The following is a 16,508-nucleotide window of genomic DNA, read 5'->3' as shown; positions in this document are numbered from 1 at the left end:
TTTGCAGGAAAAATGGAAAAATTTTCATACTTGTACGGAAGCGAGTCAGGCGGTGGGATTGTGGTGTGAATCTGGGGAAACCTTTATCTCCCTAACCCCAGCTTGTGCAGTTAGGACTGTATGCAATCCCAGTTTTCCTCCCTGCCTCCAGACTGTAATCCACCATGAATTAATCATGGTCTTGAGAGTTAACCAAGCTTGGGGAGGTGGAGGTAAAGGGTGTGTGGAAGGATATAGGTCTCTGTTGAGCCCCGGCGCTTAGAACTCCCCCTCCCCCCAGTCCACCCACCCACCGTAGTAGCTCCACGCACCGGCGACTGACCGCCCCCAGGGCCACAGCTCTTTAAATTCAAATCTCCTATTGATCGCTCATCAGCTGTTGGTGCAAACTGACCTTGTAGGCTAATACTGGAAAAATAAAATAAGCCTTAACAGCAGTGAATGGGTTTTAAATGACATTTTAAATCTCTGAGTCAGGACATTTGAATAGCCTACACACCCACTGGGAGCCAAAATAAGTGCACTTTTTGTGCATGTGTGTGATGAGAGAGGATGATGGGAAGGAGGTGGGTGACAGTAGTGACAGTGTGTGTGTGTGTGTGTGTGCTGGGGGGCTTTAATACTTAAAGGATGGCATGGGGGTACAAAATGGTTTACTTTAGAGTACAACAGGGGATCTGGCCCAGCAGACAAACACTGAGATTCTCTGAGGGGTTGTTTTTTTTTTTTTTTTTTGGAGGGGGGGGTGCACTCTCCATATGAGAAGCATTTGGCTGCTAGTTTTAAATGTAGAGTGGCTCAGCTGGAAGTGTATCCTCTCCTTGGAGCGAATGTAGCATAAGCACACAAACACATGGCACTGGGCCTCGTTTCTTCTCAAACAAATGACACATGTTGGGGGAAGCCAGCTCCTTGGCCAGAAATGAGAAAACGCTGTTAATCAATGGAGCGGGTTGCTTGATCGCTGAGCCTCATTTCCCTGGCTCAGTACTCAGCCAGTGGGTGATACACAGTCGTGTAGCAAAATCTGATAAGCTGACCTCTGCTGATGAGCTGTTTGTTTTGCCACCTCACTGGTCTTTACACTTCCTCCTCTTATCAAAGACAGAAGGATGTGTTTAAGTCAGGCCATTTTTTTCTACTTTTTTAGTAATGTTGGGCAGCATAGTCTACAAACACCTACTATTTTACAAAGAGAGGTATAAATCAGGAGGGAGTTAACCTAGTGTTTAAGGCACTAGGTGCATTAAACACCTAGTGCCTTTTATCTGTTTTCAGAATAAGAAAAGAGATGCTCCACAGAAACTGATTGGTTAAAAGAATTGTTGGGAATAAGAATTATCAGACCTTTTAGCAATTACGAGTCACTTTAGACATTATCAGTGGCTGAGAAGAAAAAGAAGAGAGAGCCATCTCAAGAAAATGTTGATTTTACAGCAAACGGCTGACCAGGAAATCAAAGAAGTGAACTAAAATCGCATATGGTCCTAATTTTTATTGGCAACATTTTGTTTGGTTCAGTGTGAAAAAAGTTGCTTCATAAATATTTTATTGTTGCTTTAAAACACTCATGCACACCTATAACCCCCCCCCCCCCCCAAAAAAAAAAAAAAACAAAAACAAAAAACTTTATCAGTGAACAAAGAGAAGGTTCTTCCTAATATTTAAATTTAGCATTTTTAATCATTCTGCTACAAATGTTACCTTAGAAGTGCTGAATTATGTATGGCCTGAAAATGTCACTTTTGTTTTTCTAAATATTCTGGTCCTGCTTTGAGGTAGCTTACTTACAGATAGTGATGAGTATATATTCATCCGCACCAAAGTACAAAGTAGAATTTAAACAGTGTGAACAATAAATAGAAGATTTATAACACGTTTATAAGACATGATGTGAGGCGAAAGTATTGAACGAGACCTCACAAATAAACAAAACTCACACTACAAGCCATCATAATCCACATTCCAAAATACCATTTATTACTGCACTGTGTATCACCATGATATAGGTTAATATAAAGGTAGTTACTGATAAATCGAGATTACTGCCTCACAAATATAAAAACATATGAATACATTATACTGACAAGAACGACTGTTTTATTGTTACTATTTACAGTTAAGTTCAAAAGTATTTGGACAACAACACAGTTATATTTTAAGATTTTGTTTCTCTTCATCACACTCGTCAGTTTTAATTCAAAAATAATTCCTCATTTTTATAAGGCCAAAAACATTTGGACAATCTAAAATAATTTTAAATATGAAGATTGCTTTTAAAACTTAAATGAAAATGATTAGCAGTTAGTGATCGTCCTTCCTGATTCTCTGATTGTTTGCATATTTTTACACTTGTGTCAAAGTTTCAGATCATCAAACACATATTAATATCAAACAAAGAAAACACAAATAAACAAACAGTTTTTAAATGATTTCATTTATTAAGGAGAATAAAAAGCTTTCCAGATCGTACAGCCCTATATGAATGATTGAGACCCGATAATGGCAATGATAATATAAATAACAGGACTTTATATAAAAGCACCTTTCAAACCCCCCACGTTTACCTTACATTAGTAAAGTAAAATATCCCAAAACTGAAAATCCTTTGCAGTCAGTTACTACCTGAAGTCTAGAACACCAGGATATCCAAAATGCAGCGTTTCCTTCCTCGAGAAACTATGTCAACTTTTGCCCTGGCTGACTTTGACTCTTATTTCAAGAAATCTGGCCAAACTTATTAAAGAACAAAATGTGACTATCCAGAGTTGGGACCAGGAAGCAAAGTCTTACAGACCTCTCTGCAGCTTTTCTCCTCCTATCATCCCCCAAAACCCTAACCCCAAAGGCACTGTGTATGTTTCCATACAATCGAAAGACAAACCAAAAAATAACCAAATAAAAAATTATTTTAAAAATTAACAAAGAATAATTTAACACCCACAACTGTACCTAAGGGTAAATCAATTAAATTAAACAGGTCTCTCTCTCCTTTTAGAAAATTATATAATAATTGATCACCGTATTGATTTATTCTGCTTTACAGAAACCTGGTTACCCCTGAGTTATATTGTCTGTCCTCAAAGCACAGGTCAAGGAGGAGGAGTGGCAGCAATCTTCCACTCCAGCTTATTAATCAAACAAAGACCTAGAGCATTAAAGTATACCTATAACCACAACTAGCAATGACTTTACAAGTTTCTTCACATATAAAATTTTAACCATTTGACAAAAAAATCATTCACAGCCATCCCACAGCAGTGCCACTGAGTAACTCTAATAACCACTGATGTTTACTTAGATTGGACGACCCTTTACTGTGTTCGTTTGTAGTTTTCCTGCCCTTTATATCTGTGAACTTGTCTATGTTTAGCACATAGTTGTGACTGAAAATTATTTTTCTGTTTAAAATTTTAAAAATCCATATTCCTCCAACTATTGCAATTGGTTCTTTTAACATCTGTCATTAAACCAACAGAGTAATGATACCAAAACACAATTGTGGCTGTTGGAAGGTGTGCATTAAATGAAGCCCAAACATGCAGGATATGATTAGTGCCCTGTTTTCCATACAAAGCCACGACCTTACAGTTAAAACGTTTAGGTTTTTGCCTGGTACATTAATAAAACATGGCCAAATGTATCAAATAAAGTGAACAATTTAGCTATTTCTTATTGTAACTGCAAAATAAATAAAAACATTATACATTTCAAAGTTCTGTCCGTAGTGCTCGCCTCTGACAAAAATCTCAGTAAATGTGACTTTATAAAAGTGAATGTTTTACTTATAATTGGTAGCCCATTGCTGTACAATTTACATAAGGAAATTGCCAATGTAACAAACAATGTGTTCACCCAAAGAAGAAAGTACACTCGTCTAGCAAAGTGGAAAGTACTAATTTCCCCCTGGAGAATGTCCTGATGGTATGTGAGGTCTGCAGGTTGGCCTGATTAGCACGTGCATGGAGTGTGTCTACACCATCTGACCCACTGAGTGATATTCATTTGTCATTCACATATTGGAGACCAACTGCTGTGTTTGTTGCTCAGGGCAAGGGTTTTCTCAATGAGTTGTTTGTGTATGACTGCACTGGCAATCTCTCATCATATTACAAGGAATCCACACTTCAGTGCAAAATCTGTTTATAATTTCTTGTTGTTGAACTTGTGCATTTCCTTTCATGAACAGTGTGTTTTTGAATGCATATTTTATATAAAATTACTATTTTATAAATATGGTATCAGTATGGTTTACAAGGCCATGCTGAGCTAGTAAATTAGTTGAGTGTGTTTGGAAATTTTTCTGAAATAATCTTAGACTAAAGTCAGACAAAACAGATTCTCAGCCTTCACACTGTGACACTTGGTCAGGATTATGGGTGTTATTTTTAACAGAATCTTTTAGTGTCAGTTTGAAGTGTGCAGGGTTGTCCAGTAAACTTCATGAAAACATGCTCTGCTAGTATTAAAGGAAGCCTGTTGCAGATGGGCAAAGAAACATAACATGTGGTTAATTTTGTCACAGGTTGTATTTTGACACAGAAAATCATCTTTTCTTAAATTTAAGGGGATAGCTATGTTACCTGAACCCAACCAAGCAGCAACTAAAAAGAAAAATTCAAAATAGTAAAATTATTTTTTTAAATGATTATGTTGTCAACAGCAATAGGAAACATAGTTTTAAAGATCCCTATATAGCATTATTATTACTTTCACCTTCAGATCAGGATTTTGCCCATGAAGGAGAGGTCAAAGTTCAGATGTGACATAATATTGTAAATCTTTCTATATGCTGTAAATACACACCGCACTTGTAAGAATCATAACTTCTAAGTTATAAATGCTTTTTGTCAATTTTCAACCAATAAGTCATCAGGCTGTCCTTGAAGAGCTTGTTGTAAGCCACATTTTAATGGATTGCTAACCTGACCCCACAGTACAGCCATATAAATGGTCTGTATTTGTATAGCGCTTTACTTGGTCCTATACACAATCATCCACCCATTCACACACACATTAACACACTGGTGATGGCAGCTACATTGTAGCCACAGCCGCCCTGGGGCGCACTGACAGAGGCGAGGCTGCCGGACACTGGCGCCACCGGGCCCTCTGACCACCACCAGTAGGCAACGGGTGAAGTGTCTTGCCCAAGGACACAACGACCGAGACTGTCGGAGCCGGGGCTCGAACCGGCAACCTTCCGATTACAAGACGAACGCCCAACTCTTGAGCTACGATCGCCCCCATATAAGATCGTATAATATTTTATCATAATTTATAGATGGACAAAAAGGCCAAAACATAACACACACACACACACACACACACACACACACACACACACACACATGTATATATAGATATAGATATATATGCACAAATGCACTCATTTAGAATTGTTTACTGTGTATTTCCCCTGATAAGCAAATTGATTTTTGTTATTTTCTGCTAGCTTAGCATTTTTTGCGCTTGCATTATCTGGTTGTGTTTGAGCAAGTGGCTGCATGCACCAGCGTAGAAAGCCCTTATCACCCAAACACACTGTAACTTAAGCTCCAGGTGCTTGCTGCCATGTTACTGTACTCAACACACATGGCCATGTTGCTAATTAAAGCAATCCTATGCTTATCCTGAGGGGGAAATACCTGGATTAACAGGATATTTGCAACTCAAACCTGAGACATGCCTAATCAATTTAAGGCCATTAGACAATTAATTCACTTTGGTAAAGGGTGGTATTTACAAATGCACTAATCTGGCTCCTAAGTTGTCACTGTGAGTGTTGATGAGCATTATGTTCATATTTACTGAGTTCATAATGAGTATTCAGAGATGAGAATGAGCAAGTGACACAAGAAAGGAATAAACACATCTCCCAGTTGAGCATTAAGTTATATTACGCTACTGTTATGAAAAAGACATCTGGATTTCCATTGAAAAGCAATAAACCTCTCCAACACCAAATATGCATTTTAATGTTCAAGTGAGCTTCAGCTACAGTGTGATTTCTCAGTCCCGATCTCATACCCTGTTATCAGTTAGTATGAACCTGTATCTACATCACATTTATTTTATTTATTTTTTATTTTAATCTGCTATAATGTGAAATTTGTCTATCATAAAGGTTGTCTAGTAAAACTTCAGATTTAACCTTTTTATATTAGTGGAAAATTAAAAAAAAAAAAAAAAATCAGGTAAAGTCCCCAGGCCTAACACTGTTTACCTAGCTAACTTTGGTGGGTGAGGAAACTTTCTAATGTTAGCAAGCTAAGATGTTCTCTAATCCATTCAGCTGTTGGGAATCATATTGTTACTTATTAGTGCAACCTTTTGACCATAAAATTAGTATCATGAACAGAACACATACAAGAGGATCACCATTTATATGACATAATTTACTCAGTCACAGGAAGCCGTTGCGTAACATCGTCAATAAAACTCATGAGCCTGTCCTTGTCAGCATAGAACAGTTGACACTGTTGCAAGTTATTGCCAGTGCAATAGATGTGAGAACACACAATTCAATTCCTGGATTCGTCCATAATGTTAGACTTATGAATTTGTATGAGGGGAAATACAGTGTTATCTCCATCAGCTGCGTATGGCAGAGAAAATTAGCTTATTCTGAAAAACACTAAACTGCTGTGGAAGCTACTCTATATTTGTTAAGTTATAACTAAAGAACCTGGAATATCTGGAAGAACAGAAAAACTTTTACTGTAATTTTATTTTAATGGAGCGGGACAGAACAGTAACTAATATCAAGAAGAAAATGATGACTTAGTACTTGGTGGAGAAACACTTGCTGGCAAATACAGTGGTAAGATGTTTCTTGCAGTGGTAGGTTTGCACACATCTCAGGAGAAATTCTGGCCAACTTCTCTTTACAGAAACTCTCTAAACTCTTTAGGTTTCTTGACTGCCTCTTGTCATGCCAAAATTTCAGCTACCTCCACAGACTTTCTATAGGACTGAGGTCTGGAGACTGACTGGTCACTCCATGACCTTAATGTGTTTCTTCCTTAGCCACGCCTTTCTTGCCTTGTGGTTTGTTTTTTGGTCATTTTCATGCTGAAAGACCCATCCACGACCCATCTTTCTTTCCTGTACCCAGAAAAACAGCTTGAAAGTCTGTTTCTACCATTCTGCTTGACTGTGGAAGTGGTGTTTTTAGGTCATACTCAGCATTGCTATTCCTTCAATTGAATTTTATTTATAGAGCGCCAAATCACAACGACAGTCACTTCAAGACGCTTAACATGCCGGCTTGAGTTGATGCCAAAGAGCTTGATTTTGGCTTGAGCTGACTACAGCACTTTCTCCCAAGCCTTCCCATATGGAAAAGAAATAGTAAAAACTTATATGATTTACTCATGAAAGTGGCCACTTTCTCATTACTTTCATATATTGTTTTAGTGAGCATCCAAAACATACAAGTTTCATTATATAATTTTTCAAGGGATCTTATATCTGTTTTCACTCTTATATGCTTTTCATACAAGTTTCACACAAGACAGATACAAACTTTAGAAGATTTATATATATCTTTTCCATATGGGTTCTCTGAAACATTTAGATGTTCACTGGAAACGTCAGTCAAGAAACTGATTCTTTAGACAGGTGTGCTTTATACACATATCGAGTTGGTATCAGGCATACCTGTTTTTGACTGACTGATTGTTTTCATGGGCACGCATCCAATCTGTGGGAGCCAGACTTTTGGCTGGGCTGGCTTGCTGAGATTTGGCAGGGGATCAAATGCTTATTTCACTCAGTGGTATGCAAATCAATTTATAATTCTTATGTAACAGGGTTTTGTTTGTTTGTTTGCTTTTTGTTTTGGTTTCTGTGTGGTGGGGGTTATTCTGTCTTTTTTAACTTAAAATAAGCTACTATTAAAAAAAATCATCAGTAGCCAATAAGCTCATATACGTCACTGCCTCAGTAATCCTAGAAGCAATTAGGTATAAGATCAAGGATTCATGTAGAGAAGCCCTCCCATGGAGGTGGAACCATCATGGACAACCAAGCCCCTGCAAAGGATGTACCATTTAGAGGTTGAGGAAGTGGCAGACATCAAGAAGTCTATTGGCTAGAAGAGTTTAATGATCCAAAGGTGCATGAGGCTGCCACAGATGAAAAGACTGCACATCTTTTCAGACTGTGCCCCAAAGACTACCACCACGTAATAGCAGGAAGTAAAATACAAGCTTTGACCGTGTACCCTGGAAGGAACAAACAAGTGGCTGGGATATTGTACAGGAACATCTGTACAGGAACATCTGTGCTGCATATGGACTAGAATCCCCACTTCCTGATGAGTGACACCACTGAAGGTGGTTGAGAACAACAGGACTAAGGTCTATAGACAACCAGCTGCTGGCCAGCCAAGGAGGCACAGTGGTGGCTGACAAGGAGTAGAAGATAAAATAGAGAAGTACCAAAAGCTCAAGGAGCAACAGGGGCAGATGTGGAAGGTAAAGTCCAAAATGATCCCAGTGGTAATAGGAACATTAACCCTGAAACTAGAAAAGTTCCCCCAGCAAATTCCAAGTTCAATGTCATAGGTCTCTGTCAGAAGAGTGCAGTCCTAGGAGCAGCTGAGATCCTGCACAGAACCCTCATAATTGAAAAAGCTGCATACATATACAATATGTGCATACATATACATATAGAATATGTACAGAGAAAAACCCAACAATCATATGACCCCCTATGAGCAAGCACTTTGGCGACAGTGGGAAGGAAAAACTCCCTTTTAACAGGAAGAAACCTCCGGCAGAACCAGGCTCAGGGAGGGGCGGGGCCATCTGCTGTGATTGGTTGGGGTGAGATAAGGAAGACAGGATAAAGACATGCTGTGGAAGAGAGACAGAGGTTAATAACAGATATGATTCAATGCAGAGAGGTCTATTAACACACAGAGAGTGAAGAAGAAACACCCAATGCATCATGGGAATCCCCCAGCAGCCTACACCTATTGCAGCATAACTAAGGGAGGATTCAGGGTCACCTGGTCCAGCCCTAACTACACTCAAAAAAATGAAACGTTGACTTTAATTAAAATTATTTTGTCAACAGGTTCCACGAAATTGAATTATGTTAGTTTAAAGCAAAAATCTTTAGTTCATCTAATTTAAAAAAACTACTTAAGATTAACAAGACATATTTAAGACTAACTAAATCAAGTTATGTTGTATGAACATAGATGATATATTTTCAGGTTAGATAGTTTAGATTAGTTACTTCAATACATTTCTTATTTGTGGCAGTAAAATTTTAAATTTAAGTTAGATTAATTCAAATATTATATTTTCAGCCACCTTGTGCTTTATTAATTAGTTTTACATAAATCTATTTTGTCAACAGGTTCCACACAAATGAATTAAGTACATCCAACTTATTTTTTAAAATTTCTTTTATTGCCAACACATTCAGTGAGCATTTGTGTAAACCCAGTCCAAAATAAAACACAACAGCTCATTAGGGTTAGTAATTAACAGTATGTAGACAGATGCAACATCAAGACTTTAAATTAAATGTCTGTATCTACCAGAAATAGAAGAAGAAGAAAAAAAACGCATTGAAGATCACATAACACATTGATAAGATGACACTTGAGTTATGCACATGTGATGCTAGTAAGGTCTGTGAGTGTTTTTTTTCTTTTAGTGTCTAAAATGGATAGCAAAGTTGCTATTTGCAATGATTGCTTAGGGTCAGTCCAGTAACACAATGCCAATGAAGTGCTTTCCTTTAACAATGCAAAGTGAAGTGTCCACCTCAACAGCCACAATTAAAAAAAATTTATGTAACAACAACAACAACAACAACAACAACAACAACAACAACAATAATAATAATAATAATAATAAAAAATAGTCCACTGATATTAGCAACCAAAGAAAATTATATCACCATCCCAAATAAAACTTTAACAAAACATGCCAACATTATGGTCTAACAATAAAACAGCTTGTCAGCGTTCAGTTTTTTTGCAACAGCACAGCAGTAACCATTTAACACTCGCCACTGTCAACATTTATTTTACCAGTGTTTGGGCAAAAAACTTCAGATGTAAACATTTTAACATGGAAACAATTGTTCGTCTTTAAAAGTCCACAAAATATACATTCATCCTGCATTCCCAACTTGGATGATCTGATATCCTCGTGTTGGTGTTGTTCCCAGACCATCATGAAAATGTTGTTCCAGGTTCAACATTGCAAGTGACCAATCACATTGTTGTGACGTTATTCTTTTGCGCGCCAAGCCATTCGTGCATTTATGAAATTCCAATGTTGCAAGGACAATATCAATTCTGCTTACTGTTTATTAAAGGGTTATGGTTAGGGTTAGGGTCAGTTGATCGGCAGACAGAGGCGGTTTCACGCAGCTTAAGTACAGTTTTTTGTTTTACGCCGGTTTTTTCCCGAAGTCGCAAAAGTATGACGTCACAACATTCTGGTTTCTCACTTGCAATGTTGATCCTGGAACAACATTTAGTATGATGATCTGGGAACAACACCAACACTGTCACGGGCGAGAATGCGGTGGACTCAAGAGCAGACTCAATTTGCTTCGAACTGTATATAATTTATTGAAAAGAACAAAACGTGAACAGAACTGGGTTTAACAGAAACCATACGCAGAAACTAAGGGAAATCCGTGGGCGGAGAGACCGGCGTAGAGCACGGGGAGAACTCTAACGGGAACTTCTGTAAACACAGGAGAGAGATGTTACTGAATGGAAAAAAACGAGTAAGGGACAGAGGTACGGAGTGCCAGTGGATAGTCTTGGGCTTACTTGGAGACCCTAGTTATTAGGCGGGAAAAGGGCTGCCGTGGGAGTATTCCAGAGAGGGTCAAGAGTGTGGAGAGTCCGGTCCAGATTCCAAGGAGGTGGAGAATACGGACTGAAGGGCAGGCTGAGGAGAAGTGGAGTATATAATCCTCGGGTTCAGAGCAGACGGAAGAACAGAATGGAGACCAAACCAGCACTACTGATGAGTGCGACGGGTGGTGAATCACAGATGGTAGCAGGACGAACTGGCGAGGAGTGGCAGGCCGTGCCGGCTTAAAAACCCTCTAGGTGGAGCCCCGGAGATTGACAACAGGTGATGAGCTGGCCAACTCCACCCCCAGGGACGAATGACAGGAACCTGGACCACGCCCGACCAGACACTCCCACAGCATATGACAAACACGAGGATCTCAGATCAACCTCCTAACTTACCCTTATTTTTAGTATGTATTGCAATTACCTTTACAATGCACACAATGTAACACAAACTGAATATGAACATATTTCCACCTCATAACAATATGCCTTGAACGCTAATATACACACCACCCTTCAACATTTCTGGTGCAGTATCATCTCTCAATTAAATCCTTTAAATCTCAATACTTTTGATTGTCTCTTAGTAGCCCAACCACAACAGTAAAATCTCTCAAATTGTAGTAGTTTACAAACTTTTCAAAATGTTCTAAATTTCTCTTAAATGTAATTTTCCCGTTATCTGTCATTTACAAATTACCATTTTATTCCCATTCAGCCTCCGAAAAACTTCTGTCCATCTGACAGAACATTCATCATCCAAATTAAAGGTTGGCTTATTCATTCAGTGTATTCTTGAGCAACTGTACCTTGGTCAAGAGTCTGCTGACATACAGATGAAGGAAGAGCTTCTGAAGTACTTCAAAGAAAGCTTTCAGTCTTGAGGTTAACTGAGATTCAGTGCATATATCCCACCCATTAAGAGTGCACATGCAGAGGCCAGGTCTTCCAGGTCATGCAGGACACACTAGATGGTTATACCCACATCGGCTGGAGGAGTGCTGGCATCAGCTCTTTCGATGGTAAAGATAGCAAGGGTAATTTGTTCCAGCTCCCTCTGAACAGCTGTAGCTTAGACACAAAAACATAGAAAAATGGCATCCAGTTTTAAAAAAAGAAAGAAAAAGGGCCAAAGCTACCCTTTAATGACGTAAACACAATATTAGGAACATGCACCCCAGTGCGCCACTATTTCAGACTACAGATTCAACGATAAATATAAATAGTTTGGGTATACAAGAAGATTTCCCAAAACATTTAAACAGGTTCCATGCAAATTACAACAACAACATTACAACATGCAACAACATAAGTTATTCAAAAATTGGTTTAATACAGATAAAAAACTAAACTAAAATTACCAACCAATTATTCTTTGAAGAGGATGCTTGGGTCTTCATTCAGGTAAAAAGGTAGTGCCCTGAGGACACACTCCCTCCCCCTTTCAATAGTTTCCTTCTGTAGAGAGTGGCAGAGATACAGGAAGAGAAAACAGATATACTTTAGGATGACAGAAACTCACATTATACGCAAAATGAATGACATATCCACTGCACAGATAGACATGTACACAAGACCAACTAATCATCACATGGACATGAATAGTTAACCTGTTGGGCAGGGTTTCCACCACATTATATATGTCCATAATGGAGGTAAAGACAAACTAATACATCATCTTTTTTGCATTCAAAACATAACAAAAACATTCACTTCTGGTTTAACCTAAATCAAGAGATCAGATTTTACATATGTTTAGGTAATTTAAATTTTCCAACGTTTTGAGTACCAAACTTTGTCTTGCTTAATATAAATGTAAGTGCACTGTGCAGCTACCATACACTAGCTGTTTAAATTTGAAAATGATCTTATTAGCCATAATATTTTGCTACCAACAGAATAACGCACCTGTGTGGCAGGGGCCAAAGTTTGTCTAATTTTCTTCCCTGCAACGCCTCCTTTTTTCTTGAAGACTTTTATGAGCTGGTCAGTGTATTGGTCAAGTTGTGTAAAAAGCCTTGGAACATGTGCAGCAGTAGTAATCCTCACATATTCTGCTTCCACCTGAAAATATGTCAACAAACACAGCATACTGTACTGTAAATATACATACTATATGTACACATATACAAACTAAAACTAATGTAGTAAGACCTCATTAAAGCTATAATTTTAACACAAACATTTACACAAAATGCTAATGGAGCCATTACAGCTTTTATTGTTATTTATCAAGTTCCAAAAAATATTGATCACAGCTGATCTGAAAAGAATTTCATGCCTCAGGCCCTTGAACTGCAACCTTTACCATGGTTCAGATGTGGAGAAGAAATAACAGGGGCATGGGATGGGTCACAAAAGAAAACTTAACTTATAAAACAGTTTTGTTTTTAAAAGTATAACAGTTCACATACCACATACAAGCTCAGCAGTACCACATACACCACATCAGTATAGGAGGGAGCAGGTAAAGGCAGGATCTGAGATTTATAAAGTAAAACAAGAAATTCATTACTTAATTTCAAGAAGCAAATTATTGTTTGAATTACAACTAAATAAAATACTACTCAGAAGAAAAGCAAGAGATTGACACTGCCATGTGCTAACTTTCTATAGAAGCAATTATCACCAGGTCTGTCGACCTCCATTGTCTGTCCACTCATATGTCTTGAATAATTTTATTTAAAAAATTAAGTGTGTACTTTCACAAACTGTAATTTATAACTACATTGATATGTATAACTCCGCTAGGAAACATGCTGTATTTACAGACCATTTTTACATAATACAGATTACTGATAGAGCAGAACAATGGTGTCACAGTGGCTTTCGCCCTTGACTTTTTGGATTTTAAATGTCACTTTATGCTATCCTTGCTATCCTATTCGATATTTCCGACTCTCGGATTACAGAAAAGGAATCCCAAGAAAGCAAATGGAAAAATAACCCCTTGAAAGAAAAACCCCATGAACCCCTGTAGCTAATCCCTTAATAAAACAAAAAACAATAAAAATGTTTCTTACACAGTCCACAAAATAAGCATGTCCAGGACCCAGTAAAACTAATGTAAAACAAGCGCACGCAAACGATATAACATGTCTTGTAAGACAAACGCAAAATATAACCATGCTGGACATATAGATACTACACAACATAGTCAAAGAAAAAAGTGGTCTTACCTCTCAAAGAAACAGTAGCTTGGCGCCAAAACAGCCTTTTTCAGTTAAATTTGAAGTCTTGCGCATGAGCAGGCACAAGCCGTGAAACCTTCTTGTTCTGCGCGGTTTCATTACAACTGTTGCGTTACTGCCACCTTGTGGATATACAAGGTATATCGATCCTAATTGACTTAACTTAAATGTTATGCGATCAAGTAACACATTAGTATTATGTACGTTGAATAATAGACACAATTACGTAGACTTGATTAGAAAAACATATGTTAACTTAACAAAAACATATATTTTAAGTAAAATGAAAATAAATAATTAATATACACTGAACAATCCACCTCATTCATTTTTTTGAGTGTATATGCTTCAGCAAAAAGGAAAGTTTGAGGTCTAATCTTGAAAATAGAGATAGTGTCTGTCTCCCGAATCCAAACTGGAAGCTGGTTCCACAGAAGAGGGGCCTGAAAACTGAAGGCTCTCCCTCCCATTCTACTTTTAAATACTCTAGGAACAACAAGTAGGCCTGCAGAGCGAGAGCGAAGTGCTCTAATAGGGTGATATGGTACTACAAGGTCATTAAGATAAGATGGGGCCTGATTATTTAAGACCTTGTATGTGAGGAGCAGGATTTTGGATTCTGGATTTAACAGGAAGCCAATGAAGGGAAGCCAATACAGGAGAAATCTGCTCTCTCTTTCTAGTCCCTGTCAGGATTCTTGCTGCAGCATCATCATCATCATACATGTATTTCCATGTATGTTTGTAGATGTTTCAGCAAATCACTGCAACCATCTATCAAATTTCTTCTGTTTATCCAAATGAAAGTTCAAGGCTGAATCAAGACTTTTGCACAGTACTGTATGGCAGGTATTTGACAGACACTTAAGATGAGTTCATTTGTGGGATCACTGCCAATCACTGCAGTGGCTCATCCCCTTAAAAAGACATGTAATACTGGCTTAATATTTACTGCCCATCTCTATTCTGTACTATTGTACACCAAATATGTATTGTACTTAGTATATTACATTGTATTTTACCTATGCAACATTGTTTCTAGCAATGAACTATGTTCTTAACTTCCATTAAATTCCAGTCTGACGTTTATCCATACTGTCTGTATTTTACAGAACTGCAGAGTGGGAAAAACAGACTAATATATTAGCAGTGCATTGTCTTTAACCTCAGAAAAACTGGCTTGAATATTTCCGGGAAAAAAAAAATAATTCCAATTAAAACTGGTCTGTGCAGTGCAGCCAAGCAGCTCTGTTATTCAATTGCATTAGAATGAACGATGCAGCGGCATGCAACGATGCAGTTAACAGGAATTAAAACCATAGGCAAGATGACGGATTACATGAGAACCAAGGTGTGTGTGTGTGTGTGTGTGTGTGTGTGTGTGTGTGTGTGTGTGTGTGTGTGTGTGTGTGTGTGTGTGTGTGCGTCCATGAACACGTTCTTTCTCTTGTTTGCTGTTTTGTCAAAGTTGTATATACTGAATATTGAAACGCGTGTACTTGAATATTAAATCAAAATGCTTGAACACTGAAACATGATTTTAGGTCTATGTTGTGGCATGATTTCAGTGTACTTGTCAGTATTTGCCAGCTGTAGTTATTGCATGATGTATGGCTCTGTTCTTGATGTATGCATGACAGTTGGCAGTCATTAATCATAGTTAGAAGATAGGACATGGTGTAGGGTCCATTTTCTCACTTGCGGTGAGTCTCATATAAGTTAATGTGTGTTCTTGAGGTCCGAGGCACTGCAGGAGTGAGCTGTACAAATACATTTCATATCATTCAACTGTACAAGAATATGAAGTTTGCAATCACATAGACAATCTCGCAAATGCTGTTTTGGCACTTCTTTGAACAAACACTCTGTGTGCATCTGTGTTAAATTCACTGCAGGACAACTTTACTTTTCCTTTCCAAACTTCCCTTTGTTGTTCTGCTCAGCATCATGTTTCTTGTAGATGTGTGGGTGTGACAGTCAGAATCAGACTCAGCAAGTGTGTCTGCACTGGTAAAACACCATTGTTGTGACACACCCACCTTCACAGAGTCGACTAACCATGCATTTAATTAGAAACAAAAGCTGGAAATAATTAATTAGACAGCAGTTTTTTTTACCCTTGCCAGAGTTCATAATGGAGCAGATAGGCTGCAGAAATCTTACAGAAAATAATTCACTAAACATTAAAAGGGAAGAAAGGCCTAAAAACAAATGGTTGAACAGTGTTGAGTGTTGAACAGTGCTTGGAAATAGTATATATTGATACAACAGATCATCTTGTCATTATGTATGCAAAAGATACAAACTACAAACTACTGAAAAATGGATAATTCAGTGTACAGTGTACCTTTACCAGATGCTATACGGTGGGACAGTTGGCTGTTGGAGTCCGCTACTTTAGCAGTTTGAATGTGAGACTGCTTCACCATAACTTTTGTTTACATTCGACCAGCGTTAGAGGCATAGCTGCTACA

At 38.0% G+C, this 16,508-nt stretch overlaps 1 long non-coding RNA gene across 3 annotated transcripts; it reads right to left on the bottom strand.

Annotated features, from left to right (window-relative positions):
• Window positions 1–11,233: 11,233 nt before the first annotated feature.
• Window positions 11,234–14,100, bottom strand: LOC120718120. Of its 3 annotated transcripts, none has more exons than XR_005692384.1 (5): window positions 14,023–14,100; window positions 13,258–13,323; window positions 12,752–12,907; window positions 12,209–12,301; window positions 11,234–11,914 (listed from the first exon to the last, which is right to left on the bottom strand). It is a non-coding gene; the product is annotated as an uncharacterized LOC120718120 (long non-coding RNA). The 3 variants fall into 3 exon arrangements; XR_005692385.1 differs by lacking the exon at window positions 14,023–14,100 and adding an exon at window positions 13,867–14,015; XR_005692383.1 differs by lacking the exon at window positions 14,023–14,100 and having other exon boundaries at window positions 13,258–14,015.
• Between the last annotated feature and the right edge of the window lie 2,408 nt (window positions 14,101–16,508).

Source organism: Simochromis diagramma, unplaced genomic scaffold (assembly GCF_900408965.1).
Source record: "Simochromis diagramma unplaced genomic scaffold, fSimDia1.1 OVJJ01000024.1, whole genome shotgun sequence".
Classification (NCBI taxonomy): Eukaryota; Metazoa; Chordata; class Actinopteri; order Cichliformes; family Cichlidae; genus Simochromis; species Simochromis diagramma.
This window is presented reverse-complemented; position numbering and strand designations above follow the sequence as displayed.